This window comes from Saimiri boliviensis, chromosome 4 (genome assembly GCF_048565385.1).
Source record: "Saimiri boliviensis isolate mSaiBol1 chromosome 4, mSaiBol1.pri, whole genome shotgun sequence".
In the NCBI taxonomy this organism is placed as follows: domain Eukaryota; kingdom Metazoa; phylum Chordata; class Mammalia; order Primates; family Cebidae; genus Saimiri; species Saimiri boliviensis.
Window position 1 is genome coordinate 151,490,537 of NC_133452.1, and position 22,368 is coordinate 151,512,904.

The window sequence follows — 22,368 nt, forward strand, 5'->3', positions numbered from 1 at the left end:
AGAGATAGCATGGGGAGAAATGACAGATACAGGCGAGGAGACGGAAGGCAGAAAACCACACTGCCATGTGTGTACCTATGCAACAATCTTGCATGTTCTTCACATGTAACCCCAAACCTAAAATGCAATAAAAAAAAAAAAAAGAATTTTCCAGTTTTTTTTTTTTTTAACTCTAGGGAAATGTTATTTTTTTTTTCTTTTAACCTTTATTTTAGGTTCAGGAGTATATGTACAGGTTTGTTAGATAGGTAAACTCATGTCACAGAGCTTTGTTGTACAGATTATTTTGTCACCCAGATACTAAGCTTAGTACCCAATAGTGATTTTTTTCTGCTTCTTTCCCTCCTCCAACCTCCACCCTCAAGGAGGCCCTAGTGTCTGTTGTTACCTTCTTTGTGTCCATGAATTCTCATCATTTAACTCCCACTTGTAAGTAAGAACATGTGGTATTTGTTTTTCTGTTCCTGTGTTAGTTTGCTAAGGATAATAGCCTCCGGCTCCATCCATGTTCCTGTAAAATACATGACCTCATTCTTTTTTTACGGCTGCATAATATTCCACGGTGTTTATGTACCAAATTTGTTTATCCAATCTGTGATCGATGGGCATTTAGATTAATTCCATGTCTTTGCTGTTGTGAATAGTGCTGCAGTGAACATTTATGTGCCTGTGTCTTTATGGTAGAATGATTTCTGTTCCTCTGGGTATAACCAGTAATGGGATTGCTGGGTTCCAAATATAATTTGCTACAAAATGCTAATGATCATCTGAACCTTGAGCAAGTTTTAGTCTTTTTGCTGGTAGAGAGTCTTACCTCAATGTTGATGGCTGCTGACTGGTTAGGGTGCTGGTTGCTGAAAGCTGGGGTAGCTATGGCAATTTCTTAAAATAAGGCAACAAGGAAGTTTGCCACATTGATTGATTTCCTTTCAAGAAAGATTGTTCTATATTATGTGATACTGTTCGATAGCATTTTACCCACAATAGAACTTTTTTTCAAAATTGGAGTTGCTTCTTTCAAACCCTGCTGCTTCTTTATCAACTAAGTTTATGTAATATTCTAAACCCTTTCTCGTCATTGAAATGATGTCTAGAGCCTCTTCACCAGGAGTAGGTTCTATCTCAAGAAACTACTTTTTTTGCTCATTCATAAGAAGTGTCTCTCATCCATTCAAACTTTACCATGAGGTTGCAGCAATTCAGTCACCTCTTCAGGCTCCACTTCGAATTCTAGTTCCATTGCTATTTCCACCGCATCTGCAGTGACTTCCCCCATTGGAGTGCTGGATCCCTCAAATTCGTTTATAGGGATTTGAATCAACTTCTTTTGAACTCCTGTCAGTGTTGATAGTTTGACCTCCTCCCTTGAATCACGAATGTTCTTAATGGCATCTAGAGTGGGGAATTCTTTCCAGAAGGTTTTCTATACTCAATATGCTCTAAATGCAAAGTTACAGTTGCCAAGAACTTATTGATGAAGGGAGAACTTACTATACTTACCATTTATTTTTGCAGTGAGAACAGCTAAAAATCTACTATATTACCAGTTTTCAAGAAAAGATTATTTTTTAACATGATGTATGAAATCAGAACTCTAGATTCAGTTATTTTCTCTTTTTTTATTGGATGTTTGTTTGTGTAATGCGTAAGTTATGTGTGCCACATTTCATTTGAAAGAGATTTATCGCTTGCATTGATCTCAGATCTATCATTTTATAGGGAGCTTTTCCCCTGAAACCCCACTTATTTAGGAAGAAGAGCAGTCAGAGCCTGTAGATGTCTGGTGGCAGTATGGATGTGGATGATGAAAAGCAGATGTCCATGCTGGACCTCATGCACCTTCAGAGCTGGAGGGAGGTCTCAGAATCCATAAATGAACTTGGGTCCAATGTGGGCACAGCACTACCCTAGCTTCTGTGGGAAGGGCTGAGGAAGGAGATCTTACTGTTTAATGCTTATTGTGCCAAATTATATCAATCCTAGTAAATGTGGACTGTGAGATGACTTCTTCATGATGATCTGCTGACTTTTAGGTTAGCAGATGAAGTAATTAGTGTAAGAGACCAAACCCTATTCTTTTTATTCCTGTCCGTCTGAATACACAGCTAATTGCAGCAGTTCCTTCTGTCTGTGGGGAGGAACAGTAGGAGGAAAAGAATAGTGGAGAATATATCCAGAGCAGGGCAGACACACACTAGGGAAACTCTGGCAAAGCTGGGGCTTTAAAAATAACAACATAAGCACTATTTTAGTCAAGTATTTAAAGAGCTCTGCATTTCTCGAAGTGAACTAGGGATGTTAGGGTAATAACCCAGGTACTGTTTACATCGAAAGCTGTTCTCTAATTTAATAGGAAACATATCTGGTTTTGATTTCTGAAAACATTTGTTAGCAAAATTGCTGCCAGGAGACCAAGCCAGTCCTGAAATGGGAGGAAGTCTGAACTCTTGGTTTTCCAGGGATGAGGAGTGCTGCCCAAGGGTAGGGCTCTAAGAGTAGTCATCGTAGATGGACTGATTACAGCCCAGGAGGTTTATGTGGTTCACAAATAAAGAACTCATGTTGGGCATGCACAGTGGCTCACACTTAAAATCCTAGTACTTTGGGAGGCCAAGGCGGGCGGATCACCTGAGATCAAGAGTTTGAGACCAGCCTAGCCAACGTGGTGAAACCCCGTCTCTACTAAAAATACAAAAATTAGCTGGGTGTGGTGGTGGGTGCCTACAATCCCAGCTACTCGGGAGGCTGAGGCAGGAGAATCGCTTGAACCCGGGAGGCGGAGGTTGCAGCAAACTGCGATTGCACCATTGTGCTCCAGCTTAGGTGCATAAGTGAAACTCCATCTCAAAAAACAAACAAATAAAACAAAACAAAACCAAAAAACCCCTCGTGTTAACTCTTAAATGGAAAGAACTGGCACTCCGTGGAAGAACTGGGCAGCCTGGAATACTAGGATTGGTCAAGCTTAGATTTCCTACAACAATTGCCATTGATTGCCAGCATCCAGTGTTCTTAATTTCAACTTTAGGGCAGTATAGGGCAAGCAGTGAAGGTCTCAGGTTCTGGGATTAGAGAGTCTGGGTTCGAATCCCGTCTCCTCTACTGACTTGCTTTTGTGCAATGGTTCTTAGTCTTTACTGCACATTAGAATCACTTGTGAAGATCTTAAAACTCTGGATGGCCAAGCTGTAACCTAGAGCAAGGGTGTAACAATCTCTAGGAGTGAATCATAGACATTGGTATTTTTAACAGTTTTCTCCCTCCTCATCCTGGGTAAACATGTTGAGAGCCACTATTTAAGTAAGACTTGAAAAGTTTTATAGCTCAATAGTAGGGTTTCATCATCTAGAAATTGGGAATAGTATTATCTGACATACATATTTCCCATGAAGATTAAAAGAGATAATACATGGGTGATGATCAGTCCACTGCCAGGGCATAGTAAATGCTCAATAAATGACAACCTACATCCCTAACTCAGCTTCTTGAATTCCTGGCCTCAAGCAATCCTCCTATCTAAGCCTCCTGAGAGGTTGGATTTACAAGATGAGCTACTGTGCCCAGCAAGTTCAGTTTCTCTACATGCAAAGAAAACTTCTGAAATGCAAACGTGGTGGTTCCCACATCTGCTAAAAGGGAGGCACAGGAGTGCAATTCTTGTATTTATTTGACAGAGACAGTCAGATACTCTAAGCCTGTGGTGGTGCAGAGAAGCAATGAGGGAAATGGCTGAGCAGCAGAGCCTCTTCTGACAGCTCTGCCACCTTCTCAGACCTGCCGGTACACCCAATCCACTTGCAATTACAGAAACACACGATCTTCTTTCAATTTTCAATTGTTTGTTCCCAGATTCTCCTTCTTCTCATTGTGGCAAGTTTTTAAAATGTGACTTTATTATAGTATTAGACAAGGGGCAGCCTTGAGAAAATTAAATGTGAGGCAAGTTTGGGTAATGTATCTGTAATCTTCTATCTACCACATCCAGACCAGTTAATTTTTTGATTACTCTGATTGCAAAGATGAATGTTTTTAGAAGTCAGGAATGCAAATTGGCTTTCACTTCTGTGATTCTGTTCTCATTCACTGGTATAAAATCATGTCTACTTGTGGGATATCAACTTCTGTCAATGTTTCATAAACATCAATTATAAAATCCATTGTTCTGATTAACAATTCTGCTCTCAGAACATTACCAGCTAACACTTTCACCTTAGTACCAGCTCCAATACAGATTCACTCTTTCAGGGGTTTTTACTGGCTTTTATTAGTGCTAGGATGCTCACCACGGGACTGGGGTATGGACTTCAGACCTCAGAAGATCTGGGTTGAATCCTAGATCAGCACTTGGTCTCTGAACCTTGATTTCTTTATCTATAAAATGTTTAACTCATGCCTGTAATCCCAGCACTTTGAGAGGCTAAGGTGGGCGGATCACGAGGTCAGGGTTTTGAGACCAGCCTGACCAACATGGCGAAACCCCATCTCTACTTAAAAAGACAAAAATTAGCCGGGCGTTGTGGCATACACCTGTAATCCCAGCTACGTGGGAAGCTGAGGCAGGAGAATTGCTTGAACCGGGGAGGCAGAGGTTGCAGTGAGCCAAGAGCGTGCCATTGCACTCCAATCTCCAGAACGAGACTCCATCTCAAAAAAAAAAAAAATGTTTAACTATGGGTGCTCACTTTACAGGGTGATAGGTGATGAAGATTAGAGATGATATAAATAATATATATGCCAGGTTCATTATAAGTACTCAGTAGCATAGATTAATATATATTAATGTATTACTAATTGAAAGACTAGTCATTCATGTTTTCAAATTTAATTTTTTTCCATTCGTTTTTGGGAAGGTATAGTTTTACATTCACAGATGGTACTGAATTTGCTATGAGGCTTGGAAAGTCGTCTTGAGCGGTGAGAGGCTATCGTGAAAGTCTGTGTGTGATTACCACTGGCTTTCTTTGTAAAGAGGGTAATTGCATCCTCAGTTCCTTGATATTTTTGCTGCCTTCTTGCCTTCCATGTGGAAATGAACTTCCTTTTCTGTTCATTCTCATGTAAACACAATGTACACAGCTTTTGTATTCTGTTTCAACAGAACAGTCACAACTGTGTACTGAGGGGTATTCAGGGCTGGTTCATCAATGTTAAATCTTCAAAATCGCACTTTGGAATCGAAGTGGAGGCTCAAATCAGTGCATACTCTTTGATGCTCCCAAGTTCTTTGTGTGTAGCCGACTAAACCCTTAATCATATAACATGGCCACTTGGCATTTATATGTCTCATCCATTGAACTAAATAAGTGAAATGACATGTTAAAAAGCACCCACCGAATGCTAACCACATATATTTTTCTTTCTCCCTCTCTCCATGTGTATCTATGTGTGTGTGTGTGTGTGTGTGTGTGTGTGTGTGTATTTTATTTTTCTTTCTTCCTCCTCCACCCATTTTCTCCCTCAGCATTTAATTTCTCTGTAACCCCAGTGCCCAGCACAGCATAGCTAAAATAGATGTTTGCTGAACAAAGGATGAGTAAAGTATCTTTACTCTTGCAAACTCAAGTGCATCAGTAATGCACTTCTGTCTGGTATATGACAGGGTGCTGACCAGACATAGCAGTAATTGCCAAAGGTCATGAACAGTATTTTGGGCCATGGTGTATGCATTTCTGTACATCCATACACATCCATCTGTTTCATGATTGCTAGAGGGTTGGTTTGTCTTTTTGAATGGGCCGATGGTAAGAGGTCTGAACTAAAAAGGCACCTGTACTTGAAAAACAATGATAGCTGCTCTGCCCAACACAGTAGCCACTAGTCACAAGCAGTTATTTACATTTAAATTAATTAAAAGAAAATAAGATGAAAAATTCAGTCCCTCAGTGGCACTAACCACATTTCAAGTGCTCACTGGTCACCTGTGGCTAGTGGCTTCCGTATTGGACAGCACAGATAAAGAGCAATGCTAGCCTTGCAGAAAGTTCTACTGGCTGCACATGAGGGAGTGTGAAGGGATTTCAGGCTTGAGAGGGTCCTTTTCAAGCCTATCTCCTGCATTTGCTATGGTTAGAGAAGGGATGTTTTCAAAGATAAAATCTTCAGTGAGGCTTGGTATGTCATCAAGGGAACCCAGTGATGGAGCAGGGAGTGGCAGAAACCCAATACCAATTCGGGGCTTTGAGGCTGGGACTTCCTGGCTTTTCATCACTGCCTTCACCAAGACCCACCTCATTTGGGTCAGCCTTTCCTTTTTTCTCATACCCTGCTCACACTTTCCCTCTGAAAGTGGTTTTAGGACGCAAACACAGCTTGGCCGTGGAATGTTCAGGCCCTGCTTTCCCAGGGCCTCTGAGGTTCATGCTGTTGGACCAGCAGCTTGGCCTGGGGCTGTCCACATGAGCTGGCTCTGCACAAGGCTCTAAATTGGAGTTCTGAATGAACATAGTGCCTTTGACCGAACGTCACATAAAATGATCTTGCTTCGTATTTCTCAGGCTAGCCAGGCCTTTTATAGGAGTAATCCGATAGCTCATCAATATTTTTCTGATTTACAAAATGGAGAAAATAAAGCCACAGAATGATTAAGTATGTGCCCAGCAATTCAGCAATAGCTGTCAAGGTGAAAAATTATCACCCTTCATCCTTGCAAATCTACTTGTGGGAATTCATTTAGTTATATTAGCACAACTATTTATTGCAGCATTGGTTATAATATTGAATAACTGGGAAATACCGTATGTGTCTCTGTAAATAGGGAAATTGGTTAAGTGAATTGTGTCATATTAATGCGACACACTGTTGTGCAGCCTATAAAACTGTAATTTAGATTTGCATATGCTGACATGGGAAGATCTCTAAGATACAGTAAGTGAAAAATTAATATGTGAAATTGAATGCATAGCATGATTTATTAGTGTTAATTATGTTTAAAAGATAGATATTCCAGGAGAATATTCAAGAAACTTTTATAACCATTTTTTCTGGAGAATGAACAGGAGTTGGCAAGGGAAAAACTTCATTTCATTTTATTTCCTACTGTAGTGTTAGTTTTGTTTTTTTTTTACAAGGAACATATTCGTGTTTCACTTTCATTTTAAAATTAAATTTTATTTATGTACTTTCAAATTTTAATTTTTAAAAACATATTTGTATACTTTTAGCCCAGGTAATGCACACATGTGATTAAATATTCACAGGTACAAAAGAGTAAAGAACGAAATGCTAATCATCCTGTTTCTCTATCCGCTGGTCATCCAGCTCCCCTCCTTGGAGAAACCACTGTTACCCCTGATTGCAGAGATGAATGTTTCTAGAAGTAAAGAATGCAAATTGCCTTTCATTTCTGTGATTCTGGTATCTTGTCAGTCCTTCCAGACATTCTATTCACATAAGAGAAAGTCCCTGAAAGTTAGTTTCTAATTATATGTGTAAACATAAATGTGTGCTAAAATCTCCTCTGAGAGTCACTCCTTACCCCTCTCCTTCATTCCTATACTTACAGTATTAGCATTTTAAAAAGATAGCTAGTTGGAGAAGAAACCCAACTTTTCCAAGTTTACTAGTCAAGAACAGCAGGCAAAAGTTCAGAATTCCCAACTAGCCTGTTCCTTCGGGCCTGCACTTCGTGCACAGGAAATGCTATGAAACCGTATTATAAAGAGTCATGCATGGTTTGGATCAAGCCTAGGTTCTGGGAAAGGCATGCAGTGGACTTGGAGCAATAGCTGTTTACCAACCAGCACAGAAGTTTCTCAAGAGTATAACAACCTGCTGGTTGTACTGGGGGTCTTACTGGGGCAAACCCACCTGGAGGGATGGTACCCATGACTGGCGCAGTCTTGTTCCTTTGGAGCTAACAGTCTAGTACAGGAAAATACGCCATTGATTATTTAAATTACAATTACAATAAGAGAGATGAAGGAGGAACAAGAGCATATGCCAGGGGTCTGAGGTAGTTCATGAGTAAAGGAAGTCTTATTTGAGAGGAGAGTATGAGTAGGAAATTAACTCAGAGAGGGAGGAAAAGTGCATTCCAGGAAGAGGGAACAGCATGTGCAAAGGTAACTTGTTCATGATGCAAGTAGAGAATTAGCGCCTTTACCATAACCAATATTTTACACGTCAAAGACACATTCTTCAAGAGTTCTCTGCTGCTCTGTGTTTGAGTTCCATTGCTTGTTGTTTGTTTATTAGCTCTCTATTCCCAGGTAGGTAAATAGTGATGGCAGTTGTAGCTCAAGGCTGCAGTCCCCAAACCCCCTTCTGTAAGGACATGAAGGCCAGGATGTTCATGAGTATAGCACAGCATGCACTTGGAGGTGCTCAGAAAGAGAAACCTCCAGAAAGAGGCAGGTCTGAGGTTGCCCTGGAGGTATTCGGTTTGAGACATGTGCCCCTCAAGATGTGTGAGTTTGTGTGGTGACCTTGCTGCTGCAAGTGGCCAGTTGAAATGAGTCAGATGCTGGCTGAACATGTAGCAAATTCTCTTGGCCTCTGATTTTCCAACCACATTTTGCATTGCTGTTTTTGGTTCTTCTGCTGTGCTCTGACCTGTAGCCTGCTGTTCTGAGAACCCACTATGCTTCTATTTACTCTGTCTTCAAGGAGTATCCTCCTTGTTTCATCTGCCTGGCTGATTACTCCTGGTCTTTTATGTTTTGCTTTTCTGGATGTCTGTTACTTCTCCTTCCAGTTCAAGAGTTAGGTGCTTGACTTCTGTGCTCCCATGTACCCTGTACTTAACTTTTGTGTTTCCATAATGCCCTGCACTTGATTTCTGTGTTCCCATAATGCCTTACACTTGACTTCTGTGTTCCCATAATGCCCTGCACTTGACTTCTGTGTTCCCATAATGCCCTGCACTTGACTTCTGTGTTCCCATAATGCCCTACACTTGACTTCTGTGTTCCCATAATGCCCTGCACTTGACTTCTGTGTTCCCATAATGCCCTGCACTTGACTTCTGTGTTTCCATAATGCCCTGTACTTGATTTGTGTGCCCATAATGCCCTGCACTTGATTTTTGTGTTCCCATAATGCCTTGCACTTGACTTCCCTGTTCTCATTGTGCCCTTCACTTGCCCCACACAGGCTGTAATACTGGCTGTAACTCTGATGCTCTCATAGGTCATGGTGCTTCTCAGGACTGTGCTTACTTCCTCTTGGTATTCAGGAGTCTGGTGTAGGCCTTACAAGACTCTGAAAATGTTTGTTGAGACAATAGTCTGCAGATAAGCACCTTTGGGAACTAGAGCAGGAACTGGAGCAGGTGATCTCTGCGGGCTAAGGGAGCTTATAAAGCCCTGGTGGAAGAGTCTGCTTTCTGGCTGACTCTCATGGTTTGGGCAGAATAGAGAGGAAGTTGTAGGCATTCTGGGTGAAGGTGTGGCAGTGCAATGAAGAGAGGGAATATGATGTGGTGTGGTGGGGGACCAAAGAAACCCCACCCCCACCCCCACATGAAAACTCCCCTCAAGGCTTTCTTCCATGGAAGTCCTCCTTTAGCTCACTGGGGGACATTTTGCCCTCCAGGGAATATTTGGCAATGTCTGGAGACATTTTTGGCTGTCCCAGTTGAGGAGCTATCAGCATCTAGGAGTAGAGGCCAAGGATGCTGCTAAATGTCCTGTGATGCACAGGGAAGTAAGTTTCCTACAACAAAAAGTGACCCAGAGGCCAGGCGCACTGGCTCACACCTGTAATGTCAGCACTTTGGGAGGCCGAGGCAGGTGGATCACCTGAGATCAGGAGTTCAAGACCAGCCTGACCAACATGGTGAAACCCCGTCTCTACTAAATACAGTTAGCCAGGCATGGTGGCATGTGCCTGTAATCCCAGCTACTTGGGAGGCTGAGGCAGGAGAATTGCTTGAACCCAGGAGGTGGAGGTTGCAGTTAGCCAAGATTGTGCCATTGCACTTCAGATTGGAAAACAAGAGTGAAAGTCTATTTAAAAAAAAAAAAAAGTGACCCAGCAGAAAATGCCAGTCATGCTGTCATTGAGAAACCCTAAATTAAGCAGACTGTGGATTAGCCACAGGTTGATCATGTAGACTAGGGCTGCATAAGGAAATGTTGGATGTTGCTAATTAACTTGTACATGTGACCAGTGATGTTCTATGCGCAGTGTTACATGACCAGAGATATGGGAGAGGAAGTTGGTTTGGGGCAAGTTGCTGCTTTGTTTATTAACACTCTCTGTCTTCTCTGTGTGGATGAAGGTTTGGTGGGATGTGCACTTGGGGTGTAGGATGGGGAGGTAGATACACAAGAGACAGATCAAGGCACGAGGACAGGCTGCAATAGCCTCTGTGCTGCCCTTTCTAGGAACAACCATGATGGTATGGCGGGATGTGCACAGGCCACAGGCTGGAACCTCAAAGGAGACCATGTAGCAGGGTGTCGTGAGAAGAAGGAGGTAAAGGCCTGGATGGGGTTACTTTCATTTTGATGCCCTTTCCTGAAGTTTCCCTCTAGCGGGATGTTACCTTTGGCTGACATGGAAATAGGAATTTCACCTTCTCTCCATTTTCTGTTTTCTTCTGAAGGTTCTTATCTCTTTAGAATATCATTAGGCTGGGCATGGTAGCTCACACCATAATCCTAGCACTTTGGGAGGTCAAGGTGGGAGGATCACTTGAGTCAAGGAGTTCGAGACCAGCCTGGGCAACCTAGTGAGACCCCGTCTCTACAAAAAATAATAATAATAAAAATAATAAAAACTAGACAGGCATGGTGGTGCAGGCCTGTGGTCCCAGCTACTTGAGAGGTTAAGGTGGGAGGATCACTTGAGCCCAGGAGGTCGAGGCTGCAGTGAGCCATGATTGCATGACTGAATTCCAGCCTGGGCCCCTGTCTCAAAAAAAGAAAAAAAAAAACAGTATTATTTAACCAGGGGGAAATCTGGTGACTGGCTGTGTGGCAAATGGGTGTCTTCTGTTTCTGAATGGACCTGTGCTGTTGCACCTGTTGGCTTGTTGTTTTGATGTGTGGCTGCTCAGAGTGGGTTCAGAAGCCATGTAGTGTGCAACTTGGGCCATGCAGGGCTGAGTCACTGGGAAGTGAGAACCCTCTCCTCCCTGAGCTATGTTAAGAGAGTCGAGGCAGGATGCTGCTGAGAAATGGCCTCAGAGTGATTGTGAATACCGAGGGTAGAAGGAATTGCTTTTTTCATGAAATATGCCATTAGAGGTACAGGCTCTGCACAATCAACTGTTTCTGCCAAGCTTTGGAGTTTGAAGGCAGCCAAAAGGAAGGAGGGACTTTGGGAAAACGAGTTTCATTAGAGGTTTTTAGCTGGTGACATTTCACACTTGGTGGCAACCTGGGAACTAAATATAAGTGGTCATTCAAGTTTGTATTGAGGTGCCGGGTCCTTTATTGCTTTGGGTTCTTTCTTATCACAGATGAAAAGCTTTATTCTTAAAATAAAATTTGCATAATGCTAATTAGACTCGGGCTGTTCAGAGAAGAGAGTAGGTGCAGTTTTTTAGTTAGAAAAGTGCTACCAAGCTCTGTAGCTAAAAGGGCATTTGACCCTACTGGTGAGTGTGCGATTATCTGGAGGGAAGGCTCTTTCAGCATATGGCTTTAAAGGTCACAGAGAAAATGAAGGTCCAAATGAACCTGTGTGAAAGTGTGGCTAGTTAAGACGAGATGGGACCATCATGCTCCTTTGGATGAGAAGAGAGTATGAGTGGTAGAGAGAATAGGAGGTCTAGGATGGAATCTTGACTCTGACTAAATGAGCTGGTAACAATCGCTTAACATTTCTGAGCCTCAGTTTCTTCAGCTGCAAAATGGGCAATAATAATAATAATCTTACTTGCTTAGAGTGGTGAGGATTAGACACCATGACCATGTAATACACAGCACAGACTGTGGCAGAATGGGTGCCACCATCATAGTCCCACCCATCACCACCCTCAGGCCCACAGAATTCAGTTTCCCTTCTCCAACTCATTTTTCTTTGCAGAATATAGCACAGTGATTCAAAATAAGCAATGCAAAATTAAAGGACCCGGATTCAGTCCCAAATCCAGACTTACTCGCTGTTTGACCTGAGACTAATGCCTTCACTGCCTTCTCCGTGCCTCAGTTTCCTGATACATAATTATGGCTGTGGATCTTAAATGAGATGAAGGACATGCAAAGCATTAGTATGATGACTGGACTGTAGAGAGGGCAGGGGAAGTTTACTTGAAAAATCGGAGACGGAGAGTCCTCAGGTGTGTATCCTGATGGGAAGGAGCCCTAGAGACAGGGAAGGTAAGAAGTAGTGTTTGGTAGTGAGCCTGAAAGGCAGAGGAGAGAGTGGGGCAAGCCACCCAAGACTCACAAATAGCCCTGGTTTCCACTGTCTGGAGGCCGTGCTGGAGGCCACAAGGAATATTCGTCCCCACCTGCCTTCCCCTTACTCCTGCCTTAGCTGGATTCCAAGAGCTGCTTTCATTTCCTTTCATTATTGGGTCTTCCCCATTGTACACAAGCTGCCTGTCTCTGTGGGAACCCCATAATAGGAGCATTGGGAATATGGATAACACTGTGGCCAATCCCTTCCCTCTGTTTATGCTTGATGGACAGCATCCCATGCCGTATGTGGCTTGGGTTTCCTCACAGCACAATGGGTGGATGTTATTTTTTTATTTTTATTTATTTATTTATTTGTGAGATGGAGTCTCACGATGTCACCCAGGCTGGAGTGCAGTGGCGCGATCTCGGCCCACTAAAACTTCCGCCTCCTGGGTGTAAGTGATTATCTTGCCTCAGTTTCCTGAGTACCTGGGATTATAGGTGTGTGCCACCACGCCCAGCTGATTTTTGTATTTTTAGTAGAGGGGAGTGGGGTTTGCCACATTGACCAGGCTGTTCTCGAACTCCTGACCTCAAGTCATCCATCCGTTTCGGTCTCCCAAAGTGCTGGCATTACAGGCATGAGCCACCATGCCCAGCATGGCTGGATTCTAAAAGCAAGCATTCCTACAGAGTACAGCTACACGGAAGCTGTGATCACCTTTTGTAATTGACCCTTGGAAGTCACATGGTGCCTTTTCCACTGCATATTTTTTCATTAAGCCAGTCCCAACAACCCATCCAAATTCAATGGGAAGGACATCTATTTCACCTCTTCATCAGGAAGTGGCAAGGTTCTGGAAGAACATGTGAGGTGAGAAGTAGTGTGCTCATTTTTGAAAAATACAATCTACCTTACCACTCAATACATGCATATGTGTGTATACATAAATATATATGTACAGTAGCATATTTGTATAATAATGTATACATCACATATGTATCTACAGGTAATATTCACACATAAGAATATGTAAAACTTCAATGTTTTACAAAATAATCCTTCCCCTATTACATAGGAAACACTCTGTCCTCTTCTGTTCTTTTAAGAAAGATGCTGTTCGCCAACGCACTCAGTTGATTTTTCACCACGCTACTGTGTTGTGCCCTGTTCTGTTTCTTCCGGACAGCGTTGAGCAAAGAGCTGGTTCATAGACTGCCAGTGTCTGGGCTGTGCTCAGGGCACTACCTGACTATGTTTCTGGCCAAGTTTTATGACACCAGCAGTTCCCGTTGCACTCCTAGTTGTTGGCTAGCAGTAACCCCAAACTTTTCTGGCTGAGAGGACCATGGAACTCTCCGGCTCCCTGTCTCTGAAATCCCCTGTGGTCTTTGCATTCAATAGGCATTCGAGTGCATTCAGTCGTTGGTCGTTCTTAAAGCAGCACGCTGGCAGGACATCCTGGTTGATGGTATTCAAACAAGCCAATTCTTAAGTACAGCCATCGGTTCATGTTGGGGCCACACAACCCTTTGGCAGCCAGTGTCTGCCACATAAGAGACCAGCTCCTCCCAGCAGCCACTCAGCCCACAGCGATAGCCGCAGTGTTCTCACTCTGCTGGAACCAACAGATCCCCACCCACCTTGATTTCTGCTGGGGGTCTTTCCTCTTTGTGCCATTGGGAGCCACCTGGGAGCACATCGTCATAAATAGGTGACCTGGGCTCATGTTGGTAGAGTCCTGTCTGAGCATCTAGCAAGCTGGCTCACATGCTTAGGGACTTGGTACCAATTTAGATCTTTATTCCCACTTTTCATGTGGTCAAGAAGATGTATGTCCGACACAGTACTTTTTAACTAGGTCAGAGGAAAAGCAGGCAGAGCTATACCTTTTATAATACTTAGTGGACCTTCTTACTAGAATTACTGAATGATTAGAAAGTCCGCTCCTGATGGAGGGCCAAAGGGAGCTCTTTCAGCTGACAGCCGAGCTGTGGTGTTTGCAGAGGGAAGCGGGAAAGTGGCCACAGAAGTACCAATGATCAAAAGCAATACTCCTGCCCTCTGCCCTGGGAGGGGGCCTGGACTCCCTCAGAGAAGCCTTTTTCGGTGCTTTGGGTAGGGAGCTGGAGACAGCAACTGTTGAATTTCCCCAGGCTTCATGATTTAAAGCCCTTAGCCTTTTTCCATTGTTGTTCTTACACCAGCCTTTAATGTGCTGGGTGTGAAAGAGAGTGGAAATGAAAAGCCAGTGCATCGCACTGGGGGCCCTGAGATCAGAAGGCTACGGGAAAATGGAAATGTCAAGTTTGCGTTTCCACTGCTGGCCGCAGGGGCCTCAGGCAACACCCGCTCCTCCCGCCTGGGCTTAGGCATCCTTCTCACTTCCTCCCCAGCCCCCCAGTTTTCACACGGCCCAGTGACGAGTGTCACTCTGGGCTGAGTGAGGCTCGCGGCTCATCAAAAGCAGTGCTAGGACGAGAACAGAGAAGTTCAGCATGGGCTTGAGAGGCACAGAAAGAAACTGGCTTTCTAAAGACACCGCAGAGAGACCGCAAGTGGGTTGGTTTTCCTTTTCTAACACTGAGAAGAAAAGGAGTTTAGAATTCACACATGGCTGAGAGAAAAGGCAATCTGTTTCCACCTGGACTTTCCTATCTCTGTGGTGCCCAGGATGCTTAGACCTGCGAGTCTTTGAACCCAGCTTGTGTTGATGTAGCGCAGGGCACTGGAGGGCCTTTGTGCTCAGCCAGGCTAGGAGGTGTTTGAAAAGAGAGCCTTCAATACCTTTCCGTCTGGGACTTGCCATTTTTCTCTTTTGGTTGAGTCAACTTTGAAGTTCAGTATTTCCTTCCCATGCCCTGTGGCCACAACGTCACGAGGCTCAGGCTGGTGTCGTGGGGCTGCTAAAGATTCCTTAGAGACTGGAAAGGTGCCAGTTGGGCACCAGGAAAGATGTACAAGTCTAAGGAAGCTCCAGGCTTAGCAAACAGTGGGATAAACCTTCCTTTATTACGGCAAGGGATAATCACATTTGGGAAATGTAGGTGTCTCAAATTCATACAAATTGAATTCTGAAAAACATCAGAAAAGTTTATTACAAAGTTTTTGTTTGTTTGTTTTTCGGGTTTTTTGTTTTGTTTTGTTTTGAGACAGGTTCTCACTCTGTCACCCAGCCAGGAGTGCAGTGGTGCAATGACAGCACACTGTGGCCTTGAACTCCTGGGCTCAAGTGATCCTCCTGCCTCAGTCTCCTGAGTAGCTGGGACTAGAGGGGCACACCACCATGCCAGGATAATGTTTAGTAACCATGAGGTTTCACCATATTGCCCAGGATGGTTTCAAACTCCTGGGCTCAAGGGATTTGCCTGCCTTAGCCTCTCAAAGTGCTGGGATTACGGGCATGAGCCACTGCGCTGGCCGACAGAGTCCTTTTTCATCATCATGTTTTTAACTCTTCACAGTTTTCTGTGTCTGTTATCTTACTTGAGCCCAATTGGATTTTTGTCCATTTGGAGCACAGTTACTGGATTTTCTGGAAGTTTCTGCATGCATATTCTCTGTTCAAAGGCTTGAGGTATAAAAATTACGCATGGCCTTCAGTTTTGGGAAGACTCTGTATGACCCTGATAAATGTAATTTCAAGATGATTATATCAAACTGAAAAAGGTGCATTGTGATCCTCTGTCACCTCAGTTTTGTCCTGTGAGTTCCTATCACACACCTCTGAGCCAAAGCCGGCTTCCTTGTAGTTTATAAAAAATGCTTTGCCACGCTTATCACAGTAACTATAAGATAAATATGATTATGTTTCTGTTGTACAGAGGAGAAAACTGAGGCCCAGAGAAGTTGAGTAACCTGCCCCAAGACACAGATACGAGAGAGATGAGACTCCAACGCTACCCTCTGGCACCAGGAGCATGTTCTTCCACCAGTAGCCACTGACAGCCGTTCCCAGAACAAGAAAAAGCTGGGCAGAAGCCGAAACACTTGGCACAGGGCCCCCTGTCCTCTGGCTTTGCTGGTTCTTAGCCCTGCTTCTGCTCATAAGGTCCCGTACTATCCCTTGCTCAGGGACTGCCTTGCAATGGGCCTGATCACTCTGCTTCCGCATCCTCAGGGGGACTGTTCCTTCTGCTTGTCCCAGGCATTCCCTGTACCTTACCCACCTTGGGTGCCTTCAGAACACCAGCGGGGGATTCATTCACCTTCTTATGGGGCAGAGAAAACTTCCGGGGTCCTTGAGAGACTCAGGACAGTGAAAGAGAGGTCAGGTTTGTGTCTGGCTCTGGTCCAGCTCCACTTCACTGTTTCCATTTCCCTTGTGACTCAGGTGACACAGTAAGAGCTGGAGTCTGATGAACCTCAGGTTGTGTGGGACACCAAGCCCCACTGACGGCTGTTTCTCTGGCTTCCTGGCCCTCCTGTCTTCTTTCTGTATTGTAAGACCAGGCAGTCTGGGCCTGTGGCCTGCCTGGGGCTGTGTGTGGCCTTCTTGGCCAAGAACTCCCTCCTAGGAGGCACAGCCAAGCCGGGGGGGAAGGGAGAGAGCTGGAGGCTGAATGGTAGCCTGACTAACCTGCTTCCCACGTCTGCTGGCTCCCTAGGAAGCTCTGTGATGTTTGCATCTTGCATCGTGTGCCCTGGAGATGTTGAGGTAGAACTACTTCCTAGTGGGCAGAAACTCAACTGGCCGTACCTGGTCTGAGCCTGCTTCTGTGCGAGCAGCATGGCCTCAGACCAAGCTTGTCCAACCTGCGGCCCAGAAAGACTTTGAATGTGGCCCAACACAAATTCGTAAACTTTCTTAAAATATGAGATTTTTTTTTTTTTTTTACAAATTTCTTTCCCTTCCTCCCTCCCCTTTCGTCCCCGCTCCCTTCCCTCCCCCCCCCCTTTCTTCCCTCCTCATCAGTTATCATTAGCATATTTTATGTGTGGCCCAAGACAATTTTTCTTCTTCCAGTGTGGCCCAGGGAAGCCAAAAGCTTGGACACCCCTGGCCTAGACCCTTTTCCTGATCCTGGCTATCTTCACTTCTGTCAGAGCACATGGAGACTATTTCTAGTTGGCTTTCTGGGCGAGATTTGACAGAGGCCAGGGTGGGAGATGTCAGACTGTGTATACTGGCGAGGAAGGAGTGTGAGATGAGGATCTTGAAGCTTTCAGATCTGAATGGGGACTGCTGTGCTGATACTGGTTTATCTCTCTGAGCAACCCCATGAGGGACTTTAACAAGTTCGCAATGTTCAGATAGGTCTTTGAGCCATTTTCCAATCTTCCTAATACTGTCTGTTTCAGCTCTGACCTGCGGAACATCAGCCCTAGGGTTGTGGCCAAGAACAGGACACCTGGGGCCAGACTGCCTGGATTTAAGCCTGGGCTCTTCCTCTTACTAGTTCTGGGACCTAGAACAAGTGACTTAATCTTTCTGATCTCAGTTCTCTCATCTTTAAAATGGTGATGACAGTAGTAACTAACTCAACAGGTTGTGGTAAGAATTAAATGTGTTAGGCCAGGCTCAGTGGCTCATACTTGTAATCCTAGCACTTTGAAAGCTGAGGTGGGAGGATTGCTTGAGCTCAGGAGTTTCAGACCAGCCTGGGCAACAGAGTGAGACCCTATCTCTACAAAAAATAAACAAAAAATTAGCCCAATATTGTGGCATGTGCCTATAGTCTCAACTGCTTCGGAGGCTGAGATGGGAGAATAGCTTGAGCCCAGGAGGTCAAGGCTGCAATGAGCCTAGATTATACCACTGCACTCCAGCCTGGGTGACGGAGTGCGACCCTATCTTAAAAAAAAAAAAAAGTAAAGATATTAAATGTTTATAAAGCCCTCAGAATACTGCTTGGCATATGCTAGGTATAATATAAATTTTGGGGCTGCTACAGTCATTGTTATTACTATAATGATGTTTATATGAGATGTACTCTCAGAGGAAGTTCTCTAGATTGGATGGATAATTCCAAAAATTTTTTTTAAAACTTTGTGGCTGGATGCAATGGCTCACGCCTGTAATCCCAGCACATTGGGAGGCCAAGGCGAGTGGATCACAAGGTCAAGAGATCTAGACCATCCTGGCCAACATGATGAAACCCTGTCTCTACTAAAAACACAAAAATTAGCTGGGCATCATGGCATATTGCAGCTACTAGAGAGGCTGAGGCAGGAGAATTGCTTGAACCTGGGAGGTGGAGGTTGCAGTGAGCCGAGATCATGCCACTGCACTCCAGCCTGGCGACAGAGTGAAACTCGGTCTCAAAAAAAAAAAAAAAAAAACCCTTTTTAAAACTGCAAAATGATGCAAAAATGTAAAAGGAAGACTTTTTGAAAGAAAAAAACCCTTGTATTAATGAAGAATAACCACTCTATTAGTATTTTTACATTTTCTTCTGTACATTTTTATATGCACATAGTTCTTAAAATAATGATTATACTATTTTCCCAATTTTCCTTCTTATGAGCATGTGGGTATTTTCACATGGTATGGAGTCTTCTTTGAAACCTGATTTTAATAGTTTTATGATGTTCCATTATTTATGGTGAGTATTATTCTCTTTTGTTCACATCCATGTATCCAGTATGTACTCAATGGAATGTGAAGTTTGCAAGGGAACCTCTTGACATATGGCTTCTCTGTGTAAAGAGGATTTAAGATAAGCACTAATGTCATCACCGTGGTCACCATCATCATCATCATCTTCCTAATGTTCACCAGATCTGTTAAAAAAATGAGCACACCCAGAACCATTGCGTCAGCATTACGTGAGGGCAGCCTCCAACCCAGTGTAGAAGCAAAATTTTTGGCCACTGGACCTCAGCTCAGCGATGGAGTGGTGACTCTCTGAGCCCATTATAATTATTTAAAGAAAGAGTGAATGACCATCTGTTGGGGATGCTCCTGCTTTGAGTGGGAGGTAGATCAAAAACGTTCTCTAAGGAAGGATTCATCTCTGAAATATTTCAACTGAAGGAACTTCATGTAAGGCCATGTTGTGGGAAAGGCTTGCCTTCCGTATCAAAGCGGGCAGCCCCCGTTCTGCTACTGACTCACTGAATGCTCTTGGCTCAGTAACCTGCACCTAAGCACCCTCCTTCTCTATATGGTCAGGTGCACCTGACCACATTCTCGAGGTGACCTGTGACTTTCATGGAGAGTGGCTTGCCTCGAGCCTTGCACATGGCAGGTGCTGAATGAACAGACCGACTCTCATATATTTCAGGAGTGTCTGTGTGAGTGTCATCGTGCATGAGTTTCAGCTGTCATTGGGAACCTGGCCTCCATGCCAGTGTGAAGAGTTCTGGTATTTATATGTTGCTGTGTGCCAGGCACATTACACAAATAAATGCTCCCTGACCTAAGATGGGGTCAACATTCTAGTGAACTCATTGTAAGTCAAAATATTGTTAAGTTGAAAGTACATTTAATACCCCCAGTAAACCCATCTTTTTTTTTTTTTTTTTTTTTTTTTTTTTTTTTGAGACAGAATTTCACTCTTGTTGCCCAGGCTGGAGTACAACGACACGATCTCTGCTCACCGCAATTTCTGCCTCCTGGGTTCAAGTGATTCTCCTGCCTCAGCCTCCCAAGTAGCTGAGATTACAGGCATGCGCCACCACATCCGGCTAATTTTGTATTTTTAGTAGAGATGGGGTTTCTCCATGTTGGTCAGTCTGGTCTTGAACTCCTAACCTCAGGTGATCCACCCACCTTGGTCTCCCAAGATACTGGGATTACAGGCGTGAGCCACCGCGCCCAGCCAGTAAACCCATCTTAATGTCAAAACTGTGTAAATCAAACTGTTCTTAAATAGGAGACTGTCTATATTTATCTTGAAATCTAAGGCTGTCTGGAGTTTCATTCCTTTACTTTCTTTTGGAAATGAGACAGATTTTGAAAGGCATTCACTTGGTTGGTTTTCAAAAACGTGTTCAGTAACCCAGCAGTAAGGGGGTATCTCAGGCACCCTCGGCCACACAGCACTTTGTGAGTGCCCTGTTCATTCCTGGCATGCTCTTCTACCTGGAGGATGTGTGTGTAAAATGAGGTAGATGCAGGAGAATAAAGCAAGCTGGGTTTAAAATAGCTCCTTGGGTGAAACTGTTGGTCACACACATTCACACAAAGCCTACTTCGCCACCCTGAATTTCCAGAATTGTCAAACTAGGCCAAGACATTCCCACCAGGGCACTTCCTGTTTCACTAAGAGAAATTTCTTGCTAAGAATTCCTGCCCTTGGGTTCCCTGCAGCTTTCAGGAAAGCTTTTGTTTAAACAAAGGAACCAGCCCACTGGTATCTGGGTGAACACAGGCTTCCTACTTAGATGGGAGTGATCTGAATGGAGGGGAACACAGGTTTTTTTTTTCTTTCTTTCTTTCTTTCTTTCTTTCCCTCTCATCTACCTGAAAGCTAGTGACTACTTACTTGCAAAGGACTGGAGGAGAGACATCTAAAAGGCATCTTGACTTTTGGGGAAGTAACTTTCTGCTTTTGTCTTGTTAAGGCGTTATTATTATTATTATTTTTTTTTTTTTTTGAGATGGAGTCTCTCTCTGTCACCCAGGCTGGAGTACAGTGACATGATCTTGGCTCACTGTAACCTCCGCCTCCCGGGTTCAAGTGATTCTCCTGCCTCAGCCTCCTGAGTAGCTGGGATTACAGGCATGTACCACCATGCCTGGCTAATTTTTTATATTTTTAGTAGAGACGGGGTTTCATTCACCATGTTATCCTGGGTGGTCTCCATCTCCTGACCTCGTGATCCACCCACCTCGGCCTCCCAAAGTGCTGGGATTACAGGCGTGAGCCACCATGCCTAGTCTGTCAAGGCATTATTTTAAATAAATTGAGTAAGCAGGGAAGTAGAGAATGAAGGATTTGTTGGATGGGATTGAAGCTGGTGAGAAAATTGACACTCTCTGTACAGCATCTTGGGGACACTAAGTGTCACTTGGTGGACCCTACTTTCCTCCACAGGGTGGATGAGGTCTCCACCCCCTCCAGCTTTGCCATTTTCTGCATTTGCAGAGTCAGATTTTCCCTCCTGAGAATCCGTTCAGGCAGCATGTGATTTAGGGTTCTTTGACTCCACTTGGGGTTTTGCAACACAATAAAACATACAAATGAGCTTCTTGTTCATTTTGTTGTCACCAGAACTTAAGGACTGAATGGCAACCTTGGCTGGGCATGGGGGCTCATGCCTGTAATCCCAGCACTTTGGAATGTCAAGGCAGGCAGATCACAAAATCAGGAGTTCAAGACCAGCCTGACCAACATGGTGAAACCCCATCTCTACTAAAAATAGAAAAATGAGCCAGTCGTGGTGATGGGTGCCTGTAATCCCACCTACTCAAGAGGCTGAGGCAGGAGAATCTCTTGAACCCAGGAGGCAGAAGTTGCAGTGAGCCAAGATCGCGCCATTGCATTCTAGCCTGGGCGACAGAGCAAGACTCCATCTCAAAAAAAAAAAAAAAAAAAAAAAAAAAGAATGGCAGCCTAACCGGAAAAGGACATGATTAGAAGAAAGGGAGAGAATGTGTGTTTGTGCATGTGATGTTTTATATGCATGTGATCATATCAACAGAAAAACAAAAGCTTCAAAAATATCCATCATATAAATGTACCATACCCTCTTTATTCGAAATAAAAATGCTGTATCTACCCCTTATTGAATACTCACTGTGTGCCAGGCACTGGGCTAAGAATTTTACATGCATTTTTTTTTTGTTCCTGTCGTGTGTGTGTGTGTGTGTGTGAATGAACGTGTAAAGGGGGAGGGGACCCAACCAGTCCCTAGTTTTCTGAAAGCCTGTTGATTTATTTTCCTTCTTCCCTGTGGATATATTCCTCCGCCAAAGGAACTATAGCTCAGGATTTCAGATTTTGGCCCAGTGGTGCTTTCCAGAGGAAAAAACCAGCCATTGCTTTATTCATCACAGGTTGTTGTGCCTGTTTGATTTGCAGCCCCCGCAAAGCCCTTCCATGCAAATCTTCTGGTCCCTCACCAGAGATCCTCCGTAGGCGGGATGCGCTTCCGGCCTGATCATCTCAGCAGTCCTTTCTGTGATGTTCA

General features: G+C 44.0%; 1 protein-coding gene across 4 annotated transcripts in view; it reads left to right on the top strand.

The window, feature by feature from the left end:
* The window catches only part of GFOD1 (Gfo/Idh/MocA-like oxidoreductase domain containing 1), a 129,122-nt gene that overhangs the window by 45,184 nt on the left and 61,570 nt on the right, over positions 1 to 22,368 (top strand). Inside the window, exon 1 of one of the 4 annotated variants that reach the window (XM_074398454.1) lies at positions 1 to 22,368. This exon is cut by the window's right edge and continues 14,361 nt beyond it. The exons of the other annotated variants lie outside the window; for them this stretch is intronic. The gene's annotated coding sequence lies outside the window, so the exon portion shown is untranslated. 4 annotated transcript variants of the gene reach the window in all.